Here is an 18,875-nt window from a genome sequence, read left to right on the forward strand (position 1 = left end):
GCAAAATCATAATTTTGCTAAAATCCTGATTTGATAGTACCATTTGGTAGAACAAATGATTTGAAATCTATCGGTGAAAATTTTATTATTTTTGGACTTATATTTTTGAAGTTATGAAGGTTTGAAGTGCATGAGTCGACTCATGAGTCAACTCATGACACTATGAGCTGATTGGCACGCAAAAATTACCCATGGCACGCTGGATTTTTGGCTTGGCATGACCTGTGAGTCGACTCATGAGTCGACCCACAAGGCATGAGTCGACTCATGAGTCGACCTCTGCTGATTTGAGCCAAAAAATTCCAGAAACCAAATCTCTGGTCTTTGTAACAGAGGTCGACTCATGAGTCGACCCCTGAAGCATGAGTCGACTCAATAGTCGACCCCTGCGACGAAAATCGTCCGCAACGGCTAGTTTTTTGCCCATTTTAATTACCTTTTATGCTTCCTAAAAATGCTCTAACGGCTCTTTATCTGCCTAATATGTTTTCTCTTATTTCTTATTGCTATAAAAGGTTTCAAATGGTGAAAAGAAATTGCAGATCAAACATATAAAAAAAAAAAAAGAGGATCGAGATACACAAGATCAAACAATTGAGAGGATCCAAAATACACGAAGTGATCAACGAGATACTCGAGAGAAAAAGAAAAGAGGATCCAAAATCAACATGAGAGAGACGGGTGATCCACAATATACAAGAGAGATTGTGAAAGAGAAAAGCAAGAGCATTCAAAGAGAGGATTTTTCACGCCTATTGTTCAACCTTGATCAAGAGATCTTTCAAAGCCTTCAAGAAGTCTTCAATCAAAGTTCATCTTCTTCTCAAGCGTTCATTCAAGCGTTCATCCACCTTGAGAAAATCCAAAAGGGGATACTTCATTTGAGTAAAGTGTTTTTATTGTTATATTCGCTCATTTAAGGAGCTGTTATTGTATTAATTTGTGCTCTAAGCTATTTTACTCTTTGTGAGTATTTGTTCTTATTTTTGGAGGATTTCCAAAACAAGAGAAGGTTGATCCGAACCTGAAATCGGAGTGTTTTGAGTTGACTTGTACCCGGAAAACAAGTAGACTAGCTTGTGATAGCTAGTGTCAGAGTTTCCGACATTTGTATTCGGGTTGAATACAAGTATAGTGGATTAGAATTCCCAAGTAGGAGCTTGGGGAGTGGATGTAGGTGCAAGGTTAGCACCGAACCACTATAAATCCTTGTGTTTATGGTGTGCTTTATTGTTTCGCTTTATTTCTTTATCATATCCTTGCATTCTTGCTTTAGAAAATTAATCTTGATTTAAAATCTTTGTTCTCATTCATCATAAGTAATTGATTAAGCCTAAAATTTTTAGAAACCCAATTCACCCCCCCTCTTGGGTTGCATAGCTGGGCAACAAGTGGTATCAGAGCCCGGTGCTCTAGCCCTTCTTTGATCTAACAATCAAAGAGCCAAAGATCTATGGCAACCCATGTCGGTACTTCTCTAGCCGAGGGGCAATCTACAAACCGACCTCCACTTTTCAATGGGTCTAATTACACCTATTGGAAAGCTCGGATGAAGATATTCATACAAGCACTCGACTATAATATGTGGAGTATCATAGTGAACGGTCCTCACACACCCACCAAGATTATAGATGGTGAGGAGTCAACCAAACCCGAGAAAGAATGGGATGAGGTTGATAAGAAATTGGCACAATTAAATGCCAAAGCTATGAATGTTCTTTATTGTGCACTAGATGCAAATGAATTTAATCGCATTTCTACTTGTGCATCTGCTAAAGAAATATGGGATAGGTTAGAAGTAACCCATGAGGGAACAAATCAAGTAAAAGAGACTAAAATAAACATGCTAGTGCATAAATATGAATTGTTCAAAATAGAGCATGATGAGTCCATAACTGCTATGTTTACTCATTTTACTGATATAATTAATGGTTTGAAGAGTCTTGGCAAATCTTATACTAACAGTGAACTAGTAAGGAAGATTCTCAGGTCATTGCCAAGAACTTGGGAAGCCAAGGTGACTGCCATCCAAGAAGCAAAGGACTTGAACACTCTACCTCTAGAAGAGCTTCTTGGATCCTTGATGACTCATGAACTCAGCATGAAGCAACATCAAGAGGATGAAGTCAAAAAGAAAAGAACCATTGCCCTTAAATCCACAGCTTCGCCTGATTATGAAACGGATGACACTGAAGATGAAGAACAGGATGAAGAAATGGCACTCATCACCCGGAGATTCAAGAAGTTCCTAAGAAAAAGGAAACAGGGGATGAGAAAGAAGTTCACAAAAGGGGAACAAAGCAAAGAGAAAGAGAAAGATCAACCCCTTATATGCTATGAGTGCAAGAAGCCGGGACATTCAAATCCGAATGTCCACAACTGAAGAAAGGTCCAAAAAGGTTCAAAAAGAAAGCAATGATGGCGACTTGGAGTGCGAGTGATGACTCAAGCTCCGACGAGGAAACCTCAACAGAACAAGCCAACCTGTGCCTGATGGCACACGAAAATGAGGTAACTTCTGAATCCACTAGTGAATTTACTTTTGAAGAATTGCATGAAGCATTCTATGATTTGATTGATGAATTAAAGAAACTAGGGATGAAAAACAAAGAACTGAAATTGGAAAATCAGTCCTTAGTGAAACAAGCTGAAAACCTTTCAATTGAAAAATCCACCTTGATTCAAGAAAATCAAAGCTTAAAGAATGAAATTAACAAGCTGAAACCTATAGTAGATAAGTTCACCTTAAGTTCAAACAAATTAAATATGATTCTTGATAATCAAAAAGCTGTATATGATAAGGCTGGACTTGGATATAATCCCTTGAAGAAACAAAAATTTCTGAAGAATATTTATGTAAATTATTCAAGTAACAAGTCTGCAAATATTACTTGTTTCAAATGTGGTAGAATAGGACATAAATCATACACATGCCTCAAATCTGCAAACACAACTATAAAGAAAATATGGGTTCCAAAAGGAACCATTCTGACTAACCTAAAAGGACCCAAGAAAGCTTGGGTACCTAAGACAGAAACTTGACCTTTGCTTGCAGGTGTGTCTAGCATCCCAAGGAGGAAACAGGAAATGGTATCTTGACAGTGGATGCTCGAGACACATGACTGGTAATGAATCACAATTCATCATGCTTGATGCTAAGGATGGAGGGATGGTCACCTTTGGAGATAATGGCAAAGGAAAGATCATCGGGATAGGTAACATTGGTATCACTCCCTCCAAATACATTGAGAATGTTTTATTAGTTAAAGGTTTAAAGCATAACTTACTTAGCATTAGTCAATTCTGTGATAAAGGACATAAAGTAGTTTTTGAATCATCTGTTTGCATTGTGACTAGTCCTATTAACGATGGTATCAAATTTATAGGACATAGGCATGGCAATGTTTATATGGTAGATTTGAATGACTTAGCCAAATTAGACATGCAATGCCTAGTATCCTTGAATGCTAAAATTAATGAGACTAGTTGGCTGTGGCATCGTAGACTTGCACATATTAGCATGCATTCTCTTTCAAAATTAATTAAAAAGAAATTAGTTCTTGGTTTGCCAAAATTGAATTTTGAAAAGGATAGAATTTGTAATGCATGCCAATTAGGTAAACAAACTAGAGTTTCATTTAAATCCAAAAATACTGTTTCAACTTCTAGACCTTTAGAGCTCTTGCATATGGACTTATTTGGACCAACTAGAACCACTAGTCTAGGAGAAAAACAATATGGCTTTGTAATTATAGATGATTACTCTCGTTTTACTTGAGTTTTCTTTTTGGCACACAAAAATGAAACTTTTCATATTTTCACTAAATTTCATCGAAAAGTCACTAATGAAAAAGGGTTTTCAATTCAAAATATTAGAAGTGATCATGGAACTGAATTTGAAAATCAAGATTTTGAAAATTTTTGTGATGAAAATGGAATTGGCCATAACTTCTCTGCTCCTAGGACATCCCAACAGAATGGGGTAGTTGAAAGGAAAAACAGAACCTTAGAAGAAATGGCCCGTACCATACTTTGTGAAAGCAACCTTCCAAGATATTTTTGGACGGAAGCAATTAACACAGCATGTTACATTTTAAATCGTGCCTTGATTAGACAATTTTTAAAGAAAACCCCCTATGAACTTTGGAAAGGAAGAAAACCAAATATTGCATATTTTCATGTTTTTGGTTGCCGATGTTTTGTATTAAATAATGGCAAAGAAAAACTTGGTAAATTTGATGCAAAATCAGATGAAGCAATCTGTCTAGGTTACTCTTCCACTAGTAAAACATTTAGAGTTTTCAACAAAAAAACTTTAGTAGTTGAGGAGTCCATACATGTTGTTTTTGATGAATCTAACGATCTTCCTTCAAGGAAGAATGAGGGTGTTGATGATGCAGATCCACTAATAGAAGGTATGAAGGAAATCACTCTGAAAGATTCAGCAATTCCAGAAGACAAGGATCAAGAAGACAAACAAGATGAGAGAGGTGAAGAAATTCAAGAACAACCTCAAGGTACAAATGACCTACCCAAGGAATGGAGGTATGTTCACAACCACCCTAAGGAGTTAATTATTGGTGATCCTATGCATGGGGTAAAAATCCATTCTTCACTTAGAGATGTAGTTAATCATTGTGCTTTTGTATCTCATCTTGAACCTAAAACTTTTGAAGAAGCTGAAAATGATCATAATTGGATTAATGCAATGCAAGAGGAACTTAATCAATTTGAAAGAAATAATGTTTGGACCTTAGTATCAAGACCTAAAAATTATTCAATAATTGGCACAAAATGGGTCTTTAGAAACAAATTAGATGAGCATGAAAATGTAATTAGAAATAAAGCAAGACTGGTTGCTAAGGAATATAATCAAGAAGAAGAAATTGATTTTGATGAAACCTTTGCACCTGTTGCTAGATTAGAGCTATTAGACTTCTACTTGCATATGCTTGCTGAAATTCAAATTATTTCAAATGGATGTTAAAAGTATATTTTTAAATGGATATATTGCTGAAGAAGTATATGTAGAACAACCCCCTGGATTTGAAAATCATGCTTTTCCTAATCATGTCTTTAGATTAAATAAAGCTTTATTGGATTAAAACAAGCACCTAGAGCATGGTATGAAAGGCTAAGCAAATTTCTACTAAATAATGGTTTTACAAGAGGTAATGTAGATACAACCCTATTTATTAAAAGAAATCAAAATGATATGCTAATTATACAAATTTATGTTGATGACATAATTTTTGGGTCTACTAATGAATCCCTTTGTCAAGACTTTGCTAAGCTTATGCAGGGAGAGTTTGAGATGAGCATGATGGGAGAACTCACCTTCTTCCTCGGACTTCAAATCAAACAATCAAAAGAGGGAATCTCCATCACCCAAAGCAAGTACACCAAGGAACTACTCAAAAGATTTGGAATGGAGAACTGCAAACCAATTGGCACACCAATGAGTTCCTCATGTAAGCTTGACAAGGATGATGAAGGTAAAAGTGTAGACTTAAAATACTATAGAGGTATGATTGGCTCATTATTATATTTAACTGCAAGTAGGCCTGATATCATGTTTAGTGTTTGTTTATGTGCTAGATATCAATCTAATCCTAAAGAATCTCATTTGAATGCTGTTAAAAGAATCCTTAGATACTTAAATGGTACTCAAACTCTAGGGTTATGGTACTCTAAGGACTCACAAATTGATTTATTAGGATATTCAGATGCTGATTTTGCTAGATGTAAATTAGATAGAAAAAGCACAAGTGGAACTTGCCAATTTCTTGGAGTTAACCTAATCTCATGGTTTAGCAAGAAACAAAATTCGGTGGCACTGTCTACGGCTGAGGCCGAATACATTGCAGTCGGAAGTTGTTGTGCTCAAATCTTGTGGATTAAGCAACAACTCGAAGACTTTAGAATCAAACTTAATGAAACACCAATAAGATGTGATAACACAAGTGCCATAAATCTATCTAAAAATCCAATTCAACACTCAAGATCCAAACATATTGAAATAAGACATCATTTTATAAGAGAACATGTTCAAAACAAAAATATAATTCTTGAATATGTTTGCACTGAAAATCAATTAGCTGATATCTTTACAAAGGCCCTCAGTGAGGATAGATTCTGTGAAATTAGGAGAAATCTAGGAATTCTAGATCCATATGCCTAAAACTTTTCTCAATTTTCAAGAATTGATGTCAAATATTCTTAGAGCTCAATTTTCAACATCTATCCTGATCTCAAAAGCTTAAGTTTATCATTCTAAAAACTTATCTTTGAGCAAAACTCCTTCTCCCAAAATTTCAAATTTTTCTGGAATTTATTCACATTTTTCTTGATTTTTTGAACTTCATGAGTTGACCCCCATGAGTCGACTCAATGGCAAACTTGTAAATCTCACCAACTTCCAACGGGTTCATTGTTTTTATAAGGGACCCTGTTCGTGAGACGACTCATCTTCTCATCGTCCTCCTTCCAAAAGCCGACTTCTCCAATTCTTTTGCTCCAAATCCAAGGATCCAATTCGAAGCACTTCTCCCTCCTCCTCTCCACCAAAAATCGCTATCTTGGAAAGAAATTTTTTGTGCTTTCTCGCATTGTTTGGTGCTGTTGGAATGTGCCCTAGCACTTCACCGATCTTCCCAAATCCACTTCTTTTCTCCATCAAAAGTTCCTCTTTACTCTCTTGTGATCCCTCCTCCACTCAATTCAAGTCTCCTTGCCTGCTACTATATTGAATATGGCTCCGAAGATGAAGCTTCCCCAAAGAAGAAAGTCAATCCGTGAGCCTGAAGAAATTGTCCGAAAGAAAAGGCAAGCTGGTCAGTCTTCAACTGCTCCCACTCCAGCTTCAGTATCTGCTCAAGATCTCCCTCAATCCCCCATAAGCCCCAGTGTGAACCCTCTTTCTGATAGAAAAGTAGAAACCGGGAAAAATATAGATTTTTGGTTCTTTGAAGATGAGGGCTTTACTTTTGCTACCAAGATTAAAAACCAAGGATGGGGTTTCTATTGCTCCCTTAAGGAAGTCACATATGTTGACCTAGTTAGAGAATTCTACCAGAATCTACATTATGAAAATGGGTCAGTGACTTCAACAGTCAAGGGTATTGATATTTGCTTGGATTCTAGTTTTTTGAGAGAAATACTTCAGTTGCCTAGTGAGGGTTACTCTTATATGAAACTCCCAGTAAAAGAAGAGGGGATCAGAATTATTTTAGGAGAAAATTATTCAGGAAGCTTAAATAAATTGGAAGCAAAGATTTTGTCAATTGAGATGAGGATCCTACATCAGATGGTAACAAAGCTCTTCTTTCCTAGGAGTGGTAGGCATGATCTACTGTCTGACAGAGATGTATGTATCATGTTTCATGTCATCACTCAGACCCCCCTGAACCTCCCTGCACTTATGATAGAGGCCATGAGAGAAACTTTGAACAGATCCAAGGCACACTTGCCTTATGGTATGGCCCTTACTAGAGTATTTAGGAGGTTTGGAGTTAACTGTGAGGGGGAGGCACCTACCAAGCTATCTCATGTGGACACTTTCAACCAACACAGCCTACACCGAATGGGATTTACAAAGACTGATGGTGGTTGGATCAAGGGCTCTGAAGAAAGAGCTGAGGATAGAGCTGAAACAAGAGCTGAAGACAGAACTGAAGGCAGAGTAGAAGAAGAAGGTCCATCTTCTCCTGTACATGACTTCAGGGCAGCATCACCTGATATCCAGTTCTTTCCTGATACAGAGGCTGGCCCTTCAGAGTTTACTAGGATGCCCACACCAGTGTATCAGCCAGAGAGCAGAGCACCTCATTCAGAGTTCAGACTGGCTGACGATCAGATAGAGCATATTTCACAGCGTGTGGCTGCCTTGCTATCTAGCCAGTGGAGTAGTACTACTTTTGCACCTGGAGCTACTTCTTCTGATCAGACCATGACTCCCCACATATCCACTGTGATTCAGATGATGTCAGATCAGTCCATCCGGATTCAGCAACTTGAAGATACTGTCTGGAGATTGACTGGTAGAGTTCTTGACTTGCAGGGGCAAGTCCTTGCATTGGCCCATCCTCAGCCACAGGAGTCTACTATTGAGGTCACAGACCTCACTGCAGAGGCAGGAAGGCTCAGAGGAGCACTAGAGGGAGGATATGAGTTACTGAGGAGAGAGATCCGAGGATCGAGTGAGCAAGCATCCACTCAGTTCACTGCTCTACTTCAATCTATTTCCAGAGCATTGAACGTACTTGATTCCATCAGACTCAACCTTTCTGTTCAGTCCTTAGCCTCTCAGCGTTCTCAGCCACCCAGTTCATCTCGCTCTCCTGCTCGTGCCAGAGGCAGACGGGGCAGAGGATGCACTTCTGATCCATCAGCTTCTCATACCATATCTGATGACTCCGATCCATGATTTGTCTTGATCATTACTAGATCCTAGGTGTTAGTGTCTTGTTCTAGGATCTGTATCTGGGGGCCATGTATTGACAATTAGCTGGTTAATTTTTATATTATGAACTATGTATTGAAACAATTATGGTTTTATGGAATCATCTTTTACTTTTACTTCTACCTTTTGTAATGATGACGATCATATTTTGGTTATATATATATTCTCCTTGTTGAAATATTATCTTCTCTTTGTTGTTATTTGCTGTTAATAATTACTGCATTAAGGGGGAACAAACATCTGTGATAAACCCTAAAGGGGAAGAAATTAAAGAATATTTCAGAAAAAGGAGAAGTTAACCATGTTTGATGATGTCAAAAAGGGGGAGAAATTATTAAACAAAAATTAAAGAGAAATTTGGTATCAGACAGAAATTAAACAAAAAGCCATCCATCAAAAGCAAAACCATAAATTATGAGCAATTAAAGAAAAAGCAATCAAAACCACAAATTATGAGAAATTAATGAATGAATTGAAAATTTAAAGAACAATATCAAAAATACAATGCTAAGTACAATGCAAATAAGTAACTTTTAAATTACTTCTTTATATATGCTCTGATTTGCATTAAAAATTTAAATATGCTCTGATATACTTCAAAATTACAACTTGCTCTATTACATCTCTTGAAATTTTATTTACCTTGATACATCTTAAGAAATTTATCTTACTCTGATACATCTTAAAATTTTTTTTTAACTTACTCTGATACATTATAAAAACTTGCTCTGATACATTATAAAATTTTGCTCTGATACATTATAAAATTTTCTCTGATACATTGTAAAATTTTTTCTGATAACTTTGTAAAATTATTTTTCTTGCTCTGATACATTGCAAAATTTATTTTTCTCTTGCTTTGATACATCTTAAACTCAAAATGATCTAATACAGTTTCCAAATCAACTCTTAAACATGCTTTGGCACACATAATTATTTTTTTGTATCAAAAAGCAATTAAAGCATATAAGTATTTTTTTGCTCTGATGCTAAAACAAAAATCAAATGAGAATGAAATTTTCAAAATACAGCTTAATCTAATAACAAAAATAAGTTTTTCGCTCTAACACCAAAATCACATAATCCAATGAGCATATCATCAAATCTTTAAGCAAATGGACAAATTATTACATGCCAAAAGAATCATACTCTTTTCAAGCATATACACCTATAATGCATTCTTTTGAAATTAGTGTTTCACATAAATGTTTTTGTTCAAATATTTTGTCATCATCAAAAAGGGGGAGATTGTTGCTCCTAGATTGATTTTGATGATTACAAAGTAGATTGAAGGGATACAAATAATTTTAAATTGAAAAAGTCCTTATGCTCTTCAAGGGCAAAATCATAATTTTGCTAAAATCTTGATTTGATAGTACCATTTGGTAGAACAAATGATTTGAAATCTATCGATGAAAATTTCATTATTTTTGGACTTATATTTTTGAAGTTATGAAGGTTTGAAGTGCATGAGTCGACTCATGAGTCAACTCATGACACTATGAGCTGATTGGCACGCAAAAATTACCCATGGCACGCTGGATTTTTGGCTTGGCACGACCTGTGAGTCGACTCATGAGTCGACCCACAAGGCATGAGTCGACTCATGAGTCGACCTCTGCTGATTTGAGCCAAAAAATTTCAGAAATCAAATCTCTGGTCTTTGTAACAGAGGTCGACTCATGAGTCGACCCCTGAAGCATGAGTCGACTCATGAGTCGACCCCTGCGACGGAAATCGTCCGCAACGGCTAGTTTTTTGCCCATTTTAATTGCCTTTTATGCTTCCTAAAAATACTCTAACGGCTCTTTATCTGCCTAATATGTTTTCTCTTGTTTCTTATTGCTATAAAAGGTTTCAAATGGTGAAAAAAAATTGCAGATCAAACATATAAAAAAAAAAAAGAGGATCGAGATACACAAGATCAAACAATTGAGAGGATCCAAAATACACGAAGTGATCAACGGATACTCGAGAGAAAAAGAAAAGAGGATCCAAAATCAACACGAGAGAGACAGATGATCCACAATATACAAGAGAGATTGTGAAAGAGAAAAGCAAGAGCATTCAAAGAGAGGATTTTTCACTCCTATTATTCAACCTTGATCAAGAGATCTTTCAAAGCCTTCAAGAAGTCTTCAATCAAAGTTCATCTTCTTCTCAAGCGTTCATTCAAGCGTTCATCCACCTTGAGAAAATTCAAAAGGGGATACTTCATTTGAGTAAAGTATTTTTATTGTTATATTCGCTCATTTAAGGAGCTGTTATTGTATTAATTTATGCTCTAAGCTATTTTACTCTTTGTGAGTATTTGTTCTTGTTTTTGGAGGATTTCCAAAATAAGGGAAGGTTGATCCGAACCTGAAATCGGAGTGTTTTGGGTTGACTTGTACCCAGAAAATAAGTAGACTAGCTTGTGATAGCTAGTGTCGGAGTTTCCGACGTTTGTATTCGGGTTGAATACAAGTATAGTGGATTAGAATTTCCAAGTAAGAGCTTGGGGAGTGGATGTAGGTGCAAGGTTAGCACCGAACCACTATAAATCCTTGTGTTTGTGGTGTGCTTTATTGTTTCGCTTTATTTCTTTATCATATCCTTGCATTCTTGCTTTAGGAAATTAATCTTGATTTAAAATCTTTGTTCTCATTCATCATAAGTAATTGATTAAGCCTAAAATTTTTAGAAACCCAATTCACCCCCCCTCTTGGGTTGCATAGCTGGGCAACAATAGACAACGTCGGTTCATTATTACTCCATTCATGGTCTGCATTATGATCTGTACGATTGAATCTTGTTTCAATATCTTCAAGATACATCGAGCAGAATGTGACACACTCCGTAGCTACATATGCTTTCGCTATAGATCCTTCATGCCTTGCTTTATTACGCACATACTTTTTTAAGGTACACAAGAATCTGTAAATAAAAATAAATTTAAATTTTAAAAATATATTTATATCTTATAATTGATATGATAAAGTATGTATAATTTTTTTACCTTTTAATAGGATACATCCATCGATAATGTATCGGTCCGACCAAAAGAGCTTCCTTAGAAAGATGAACAGCCAGATGCACCATAACTTCAAAAAATGGTAAATTTTTTTTTTCTAACTTACAAAGAATGAGTATGATATCCTTCTCTGATTTCTCAAGTAAGTTAATCTTCAATTTATGACAATACAGTTCTCGAAATAATACTCTCAACTCAATTAATGCAGTTTGAATATCACCACCCAAATAGTCACGTATGACCATAGAAAGCAAACGTTGCATCATCACATGAGAGTCATGACTTTTTATGTCAGAGATATTGCCGTCGTTGTTTCCAACACACCATGATACGTTTGAAGCGTATGCATCAAAAAATTTTACGATTTTGAACCATCCATAGAAATTCTTTTTTTCCTCATCAAACAGCGAATAACATGTAGATGGTATAAAAAATCTCTCACCTCGATGAACTAAATACAACTCTGACCTGATTTTTATTTTTTATAAATCAAGATGAGCTTTTATACCATCTTTTGATTTTTTTAAGATATTCAATACAGTACTAATGATATTATCATAAATATTCTTTCAATGTGCATTACATCCAGATTATGATGAAGTAGTAGCTGTTTTCAATACGGTAGTTTAAAAAAGATGCTTCACTTCATCTAATTCAGCTCAGCCTCACTATGCTTTTGCTTGTGAGTACCTGATATTTTTTCAAATTGGATGTTTTCAATAACTTCAAGTTGTTCTAAAATTTTTGCTCCACTTAACTCCTTAGGTGGCAGATGCCGGTCAGAGTTATCATCAAAATATTGATTATAACGGGTCCTCCAAGAATGATTAGCACGAAAAAACCATCGATGACCCATGAAATATAATTTCCATCCGTGCTTTAAATGTAAGGAGGATGCATCCCTATTGCATATTAGACATGCAAGATATCCTTTGGTGCTCTATCCAGATAAGTTTTCATATATAAAAAAATTATTTATGGTCTATAGAATCAAAGCATGCAACTTAAAATTACTTCGACTCACAGAATCATATGTTTGTACCCTATTTTCCCATAGCTTCTTCAGATCATCGATTAAAGATCGTAGATATACATCAATTTCATTACCTGATGCTTTCGGACCCAAAATCAATAGTTACATAAAAATAAATGGTTCTTTCATGTATTTTCAAGATGACACATTATATACAACTAGCATCACAGGCCACATGCTATAAGATGTACTCAGATTATCAAAGAAATTAAATCCATCTGTCACTAGATCAAGTCAGATATTGCGTGGGTCACTCACAAAGTACGGATGCTTTACATCGAAGTCTTTCCATGCTAAAGAGTCAGCCGGATGGCAAAGTATGTTCTCTTCTGAAACTCGCTGCTCATAATACCATCTCATTTCTTCAGTTATTTTTGTGGACATATACAATCTTTGAATTTTTAGAATCAATGAAAAATATCTCAAAATCTTTAGAGGTACCTTTTTTGCTTTTCTATTATCAATTTTGTATTTAGGCTCACTGCATTTCAGACTTTCAGTTGCTTGTTCATTATCCTTATAAAATAATATACAGTCATTTTTGTATGCATATATAGAAATATAGCCAAGTCTCAATTCACGTATGTATATTTTTGCTTTAGAATATGATTAAGGAAGTCTATCTCCATTAGAAAGAACTATTTTAATCAATGTCAAAGTTTGATCAAATGACTTCTGACTCCATTGGTTCATGATTTTAATATAAAGCAATTTTATCAAAAACTCTAACTTGAAAAATTTTGTACAACTTGGATAGAGTGACTCTCGTACATCCCTTACAAGCTTTGCAAACTGTTCAGAAGTTCCTTCTACCTCAAGCCGCATATTATGTTTATGATCAGAATTACTTTCAAATGCAGTAGTACTCATGCGTATATTTGAATAAGCATCTTGATGTAAATCATCTAATAATTTTCCTATACCACTATGTTCGACAGATCCATCAGTATCACTATCATCTTCAGTATCATCATCGTCGCACGCCACTTCATTCGGATCATCCTCCCCATGCCATATCCAACAAGTATACTTCTTATCCATACCATAATATAGCAAATACTCCTCAACAAATGTTATGTGACGATATATCAAATTGATATATCTCTTGCATGAACACTTTATCCGACTAGTACTGTCAGCCTTATGCCATGCAAACTCAATAAAATCTCGAACTCCTTTTCGATATTCAGATAAAAAGATACCTCTAGTATTCATTCAATTTTTGTTGATATTCATCTAACAACAAACACAAAATCATTAACAACTAAAAAAAAGTTCAGTGGTATTCTGAATCCCGATCCAAATTTTGAACTGAATCACGATCTGAATTTTGGCCAAAATTTTGATCCAGATCCAGACACGGATCACTTTATACAAAACAACACATATTAAAAAATACAGACTGAACAGTAGCACAAAAAATATCCTTCTATCAATTTAATAAAGTAAAAATGCATGATCCTATCCATTTCAAATCATTACTAACAGGTATGGCCCTATCCCTTTCAGAAAAGTAATAATTTTATTATTGTTATTAGTGAATATTTCATCTCATTTTTGTAAAAATTTCGATAATATCTCTCCTTGGTTCTCCAAGTATACGATGTGAATATGGTGCCTACACACCCTATGCAATATATTTTCGGAGAATAATGGACAGATAACAACTGAATACCACATAATGAAATAAAATATCAACTATTAACAATAATAATATTATTATTTTTTTAAAAAAATCTGAATATGGGACATCCAAGAGTCGATCTAGATGAAGATCGACTCTTGAACGAAAATCTATGGCTCAATGCAATTTAACTACCATCTTTGAACATGCATTCGAAGATGAATTTTTAATTTATCAAAAAAAACTTTGTATTGAAATTTTTTTATCAAAACTTTTAATATAATTTTTTTTAAAATAAAAATATTTTTTATATTTAATTATAATTTCAGCAGCATACAAAACAGCACATAAAATAATTAAATTATAATAAGTAACAACAATATGTATTGTATTAGTGAAAAAAATAATTAATCAAATAATTAAATAATTTCAATAGTAACACTAAAAATAATATGTAATAAATATAATTAATCAAATAATCAATCAAATAATTTTCTCAACCCCATCTCCCTCGATCACCCCCTCCCCGGCCCAGTCTCTGCGGGCCAAAAACAAAATTACCGACCCAGCCCCATCCCCGTCGGCCCCAGAGCTCATCCCCACCGATTCGGCCCGGCCCCATCCCTATCGGCCCCGCCCCATCCCCGTCAGCCCGACCCGGCCCCATCACCACCGACCCGGCCCGACCCCATCCTCGTCGTCCCCATCCCCACTGGCCCTGGAGCTCATCGCTGCTAGCCCGGCCCGACCCCATCCCCGTCGGCCCGACCTGGCCCCATCCTCCACACCGACGCAGGAGAAAACACCAAAAAAAAAAAACTTACCGACAGCGGATGCAGCCGCCACTGGCCCAGCCCGACTCGGCCCTATCCTCGCCAGCCCTGGCCTCATCCCCGCCAACCCAACCCGACCCCATCCCCGTCGGCCCCAGAGAAAACACCAAAAAAAAACTTACCGACGATGGACGCAACAGCCGTCGACTCGACGTGACCTGACCCCATCCCCGTCGGCCCCAGCCTGCACCACCGGCAAGGCCCGACCCCATCCCCGCAGGCCCCGGCCCCATCCTCGCCAGCTTAGCTGGCCCCATCCCCGTGGGCCCCTCGGTGGCCCAAGAAAACACCAAAAAAAAAACTTAATGGCGGCAGACACAGGCACCGCCGGCCCGGCCCGACCCGGCCCCATCCCCGTCGGCCCCATCCCCACTGGCCCGGCCCGACCCGACCCCACCCCATCCCCACCGGCCCCCTGGTGGCTCGAGAAAACACCAAAAAAAAAAAATATTAACCGACGGTGGACGCAGGCACCGCTGGTCTAGCCCGACCTGGCCCCATCCCCATCGGCCCCAGCCCAGTCCTCGCCGGCCCGGCTTGGCCCCATCCCCGCCGGCCCCAGCCCCGTCCCAACCGGTCTGGCCCGGCCCCATTCCCGCCGGCCCAACCCAATCCCCACCAGCCCCGCGGTGGCCCGAGAAATAAATAAAAAATATTTACCTACGGTGGATGCAGGTACCACCGGCCTGACCTGACCCGACCCCATCCACGGTGGCCCAAGAAAACACCAAATATATATATATATATTTATCGATGGCGGACGCAGGTGTCGCCAGCCCGGCCCGACCTGGCCCCATCCTCGCCGACCCTGGCCACATCCCCGTCGGCCTAGCCCGGCCCCATCCCCGCCGGCGTCTCCCCCATTTCTGACGACCCACCGGTGGCTCAAAAAAACACCAAAAAAAAAACCTTACCTTACCGACGAACGGTGATGGACGGCAACAGCGACGGACGATGACGGTGATAGATGGTGATGGCGATAGACGGTGGACACGACGGCGGATGGCAATGGTGGTGGACGCGGTGGAGGCTGGATGGCAGACGTGGCGGGGAGAGGGGGAGAGCAGAGAAGGGGAGGGGGGACCACTTTCGCGCAAAACCAGGGGGGAGGGAAAGAAAATAGGTTTCGGGATGGGACTTGACAGGACGCGACCTATTAGCGATGAAAATTTTCATCGCTAATAATTTATTTTTATTACTAATAATTTTATTAAAAATATTATTTATGATGAAAGAAGAAATTTCATCACTAATAATATTATTAACGATGAAAAATATTTTTATTGCTAATATTTTTTACCAAAAAAAAAGAATTTTTTGCTAAAAAAGTTTTCATACCAAAAAAAATTTATTCATGACAAAAAGCTTTGCATCGTTAATTATGTTATTAGCAACAAAAAAATATTTTTGTCGCTAATAATTTTTGAAAAAAAAATTTCTATTTTTTCAAAAAATTTGCGATGAAAATAAACTTGAGCCATGTGATGCAATTTAACTCCTTGGTTGGTGGGTTTTCCCACCAACCAAGGAGTTAAGTTGCATCACATGGCTCATGTTTATTTTCTGATCCTAACATGGCAATATATGTATATAGCCAAGTTAGGATCAGATCGACAGTATTTGGACTCAGATATGATCATATCAAAATTCTGTAATAGAAGTTCTAAATCAATGATTCAAATCGTTAAATATGATCTAATATCTCAAAACTACTTGCACACCAAAAATCATATGATTTTTAATCCTTAACTTATGTATCTACGAGTCAAAAATTGAATAGTCAAAATAAAATAAAATTAGATATATATTTTTTATCATTTGATGCATAGGTTATGGATCTTTAAATCATATAATATTTTTGTATACAAGCAGTTTTGAAATAGTAGATTACATCCAATGATTTGGATCACTAATATAGGATTTCTGTTGTTCAGTTTTGATTTAATCGGATCTAAACATGTATATATTGCTTTGAAAGGATAAACACTTTGTAATCCTTACTGGCCTCTAAAGGTTTCACAATAGGTACCTCAAGTATTCATGCATGGTCCTTGCCTCTAAAGATCCCGCCATAGATATCTTAATGATTCATACGTCATTTTATCATGTCAGAATCCACTTATATTTTAGACCATGATTGTAAAGTTATAATATAAGATGGGCAACCAACATAAACGTAAGAAAAGGGTTTAGAGATATAAGTTTGGTTTTGTTTAGAATTGAACGAACAGTACTGTTTGATATTTATATAAGAATGGGTTTAGAATTGGGATCCAAGTCTTCCAATAAAAAATTATTTAAACTGGATCACATTGTCTAAGATGCATATCAAGTGATTTTGTTTCAACTTGCTTATTTAATCTATTATTTTTGTCATAAATATATATTATTTATGATATAATATTTTGTTACAACTAATCTATTATTTTTAAATTTTTAAATGTTTTTAAATATTAGTGATGAAATTATTTTTTCATCGCTAATAGTTGAGTTTTTAAAATTTTAAAATTTTTTATTTTTTATATATTAGCGATGAAAAATATTCATCGTAAATCATCAAGAATTTTGTGATAGATAATTGAATTTTCATGGCAAATATTAGATTATTTACGATGTAAACTTTTCATCACAATTAATTTTTTACTTTTAAATTTTTAAAATTTTTAAAATATTAGCGATGTAAAAGTTTCAACGTAAAAATGATTATTAGCAATAGAAAATCTACTTTCTATCATCAATAATCTAATTATTTACGATGAATATATTTCCATCGCTAATAGTTTAGTTTTTAAAAATTAAAATTTTTTTATTTTTTCATATATTAATGATGAAAAATATTCATCGTATATCATCAAAAATTTTATGATGGAAAATAAAAATTCCATCATGACTAACCTGCTCATTTACGATGTAATCTTTTCATCATAAATAATCTATATTTTTTAAATTTTTAGTTTTTTTAATTTTTTTATTATTAATGATGAAATATTTGCATCGTAAAAATTTTAGTATTAGTGACGTAATAGATTTGTTCATCGTAAATATATGATTATTTATGGTGAAAATTATTTCATTGCTAATAGTTGAGTTTTTAATTTTTTTTTATTTTTTTACATATTAGTGATGAAAAATATTCATCGTACATGATGAGTATTTCATGATAAAAAATATATTTTCTATCAAAAATATTTTTTTATCTATGATGTAATACTTTTATCAAAAATAATCTTTAATTTTTAAATTTTTAAATTTTTTTAATTTTTTTAAATATTATCGATGAAATTTTTATCATTAATAATTTTTATTTTTGACATAAATGTGAGTTTCATCACCAATAACATAATTATTTATGATCAAAAATTACATCACAAATAATTTGTAATATTCAAAATTTTAAAATTTTTTATTTTTCTTCAAATATTAGTGATGAAAATTTTTAATCATAAATAATAAATATTTATGATGAAAAATAAATTTTCATCATAAATACTTAACTTATTTATGATGAAAATATTTTCATCGATAATATTTAAAAATTTAAAATTTAAATAATATTTTATTATTTATGATAAAAATAATCATCATAAATAATTTTTATTTATGATGAAATTTTATTTTTCATCATGAATATTATTTATTTATGATGAAAATAAAGTATCATCATAAATAATTTTTTATTAGTGATAGAAATATGATAACGTCGTAAATACATTTATTTACGATGAAAAAAATTTTCATCATAAAAAAATTCATTGCAAAAATTTACTTTTCTTATAGTATGAGGACGGTGACAAATTCAGATAGATTGGTGCACGGATCACTTCTCTTCATGGATAGACAAGTCTTGAGTCGACAGTGTGGGGATATTGGAGTGAGAATATAGGTGCTTAATAAAGATCAAAGGTACTGAG

The sequence above is a fragment of the Elaeis guineensis genome, chromosome 6 (assembly GCF_000442705.2).
Source record: "Elaeis guineensis isolate ETL-2024a chromosome 6, EG11, whole genome shotgun sequence".
Classification (NCBI taxonomy): domain Eukaryota; kingdom Viridiplantae; phylum Streptophyta; class Magnoliopsida; order Arecales; family Arecaceae; genus Elaeis; species Elaeis guineensis.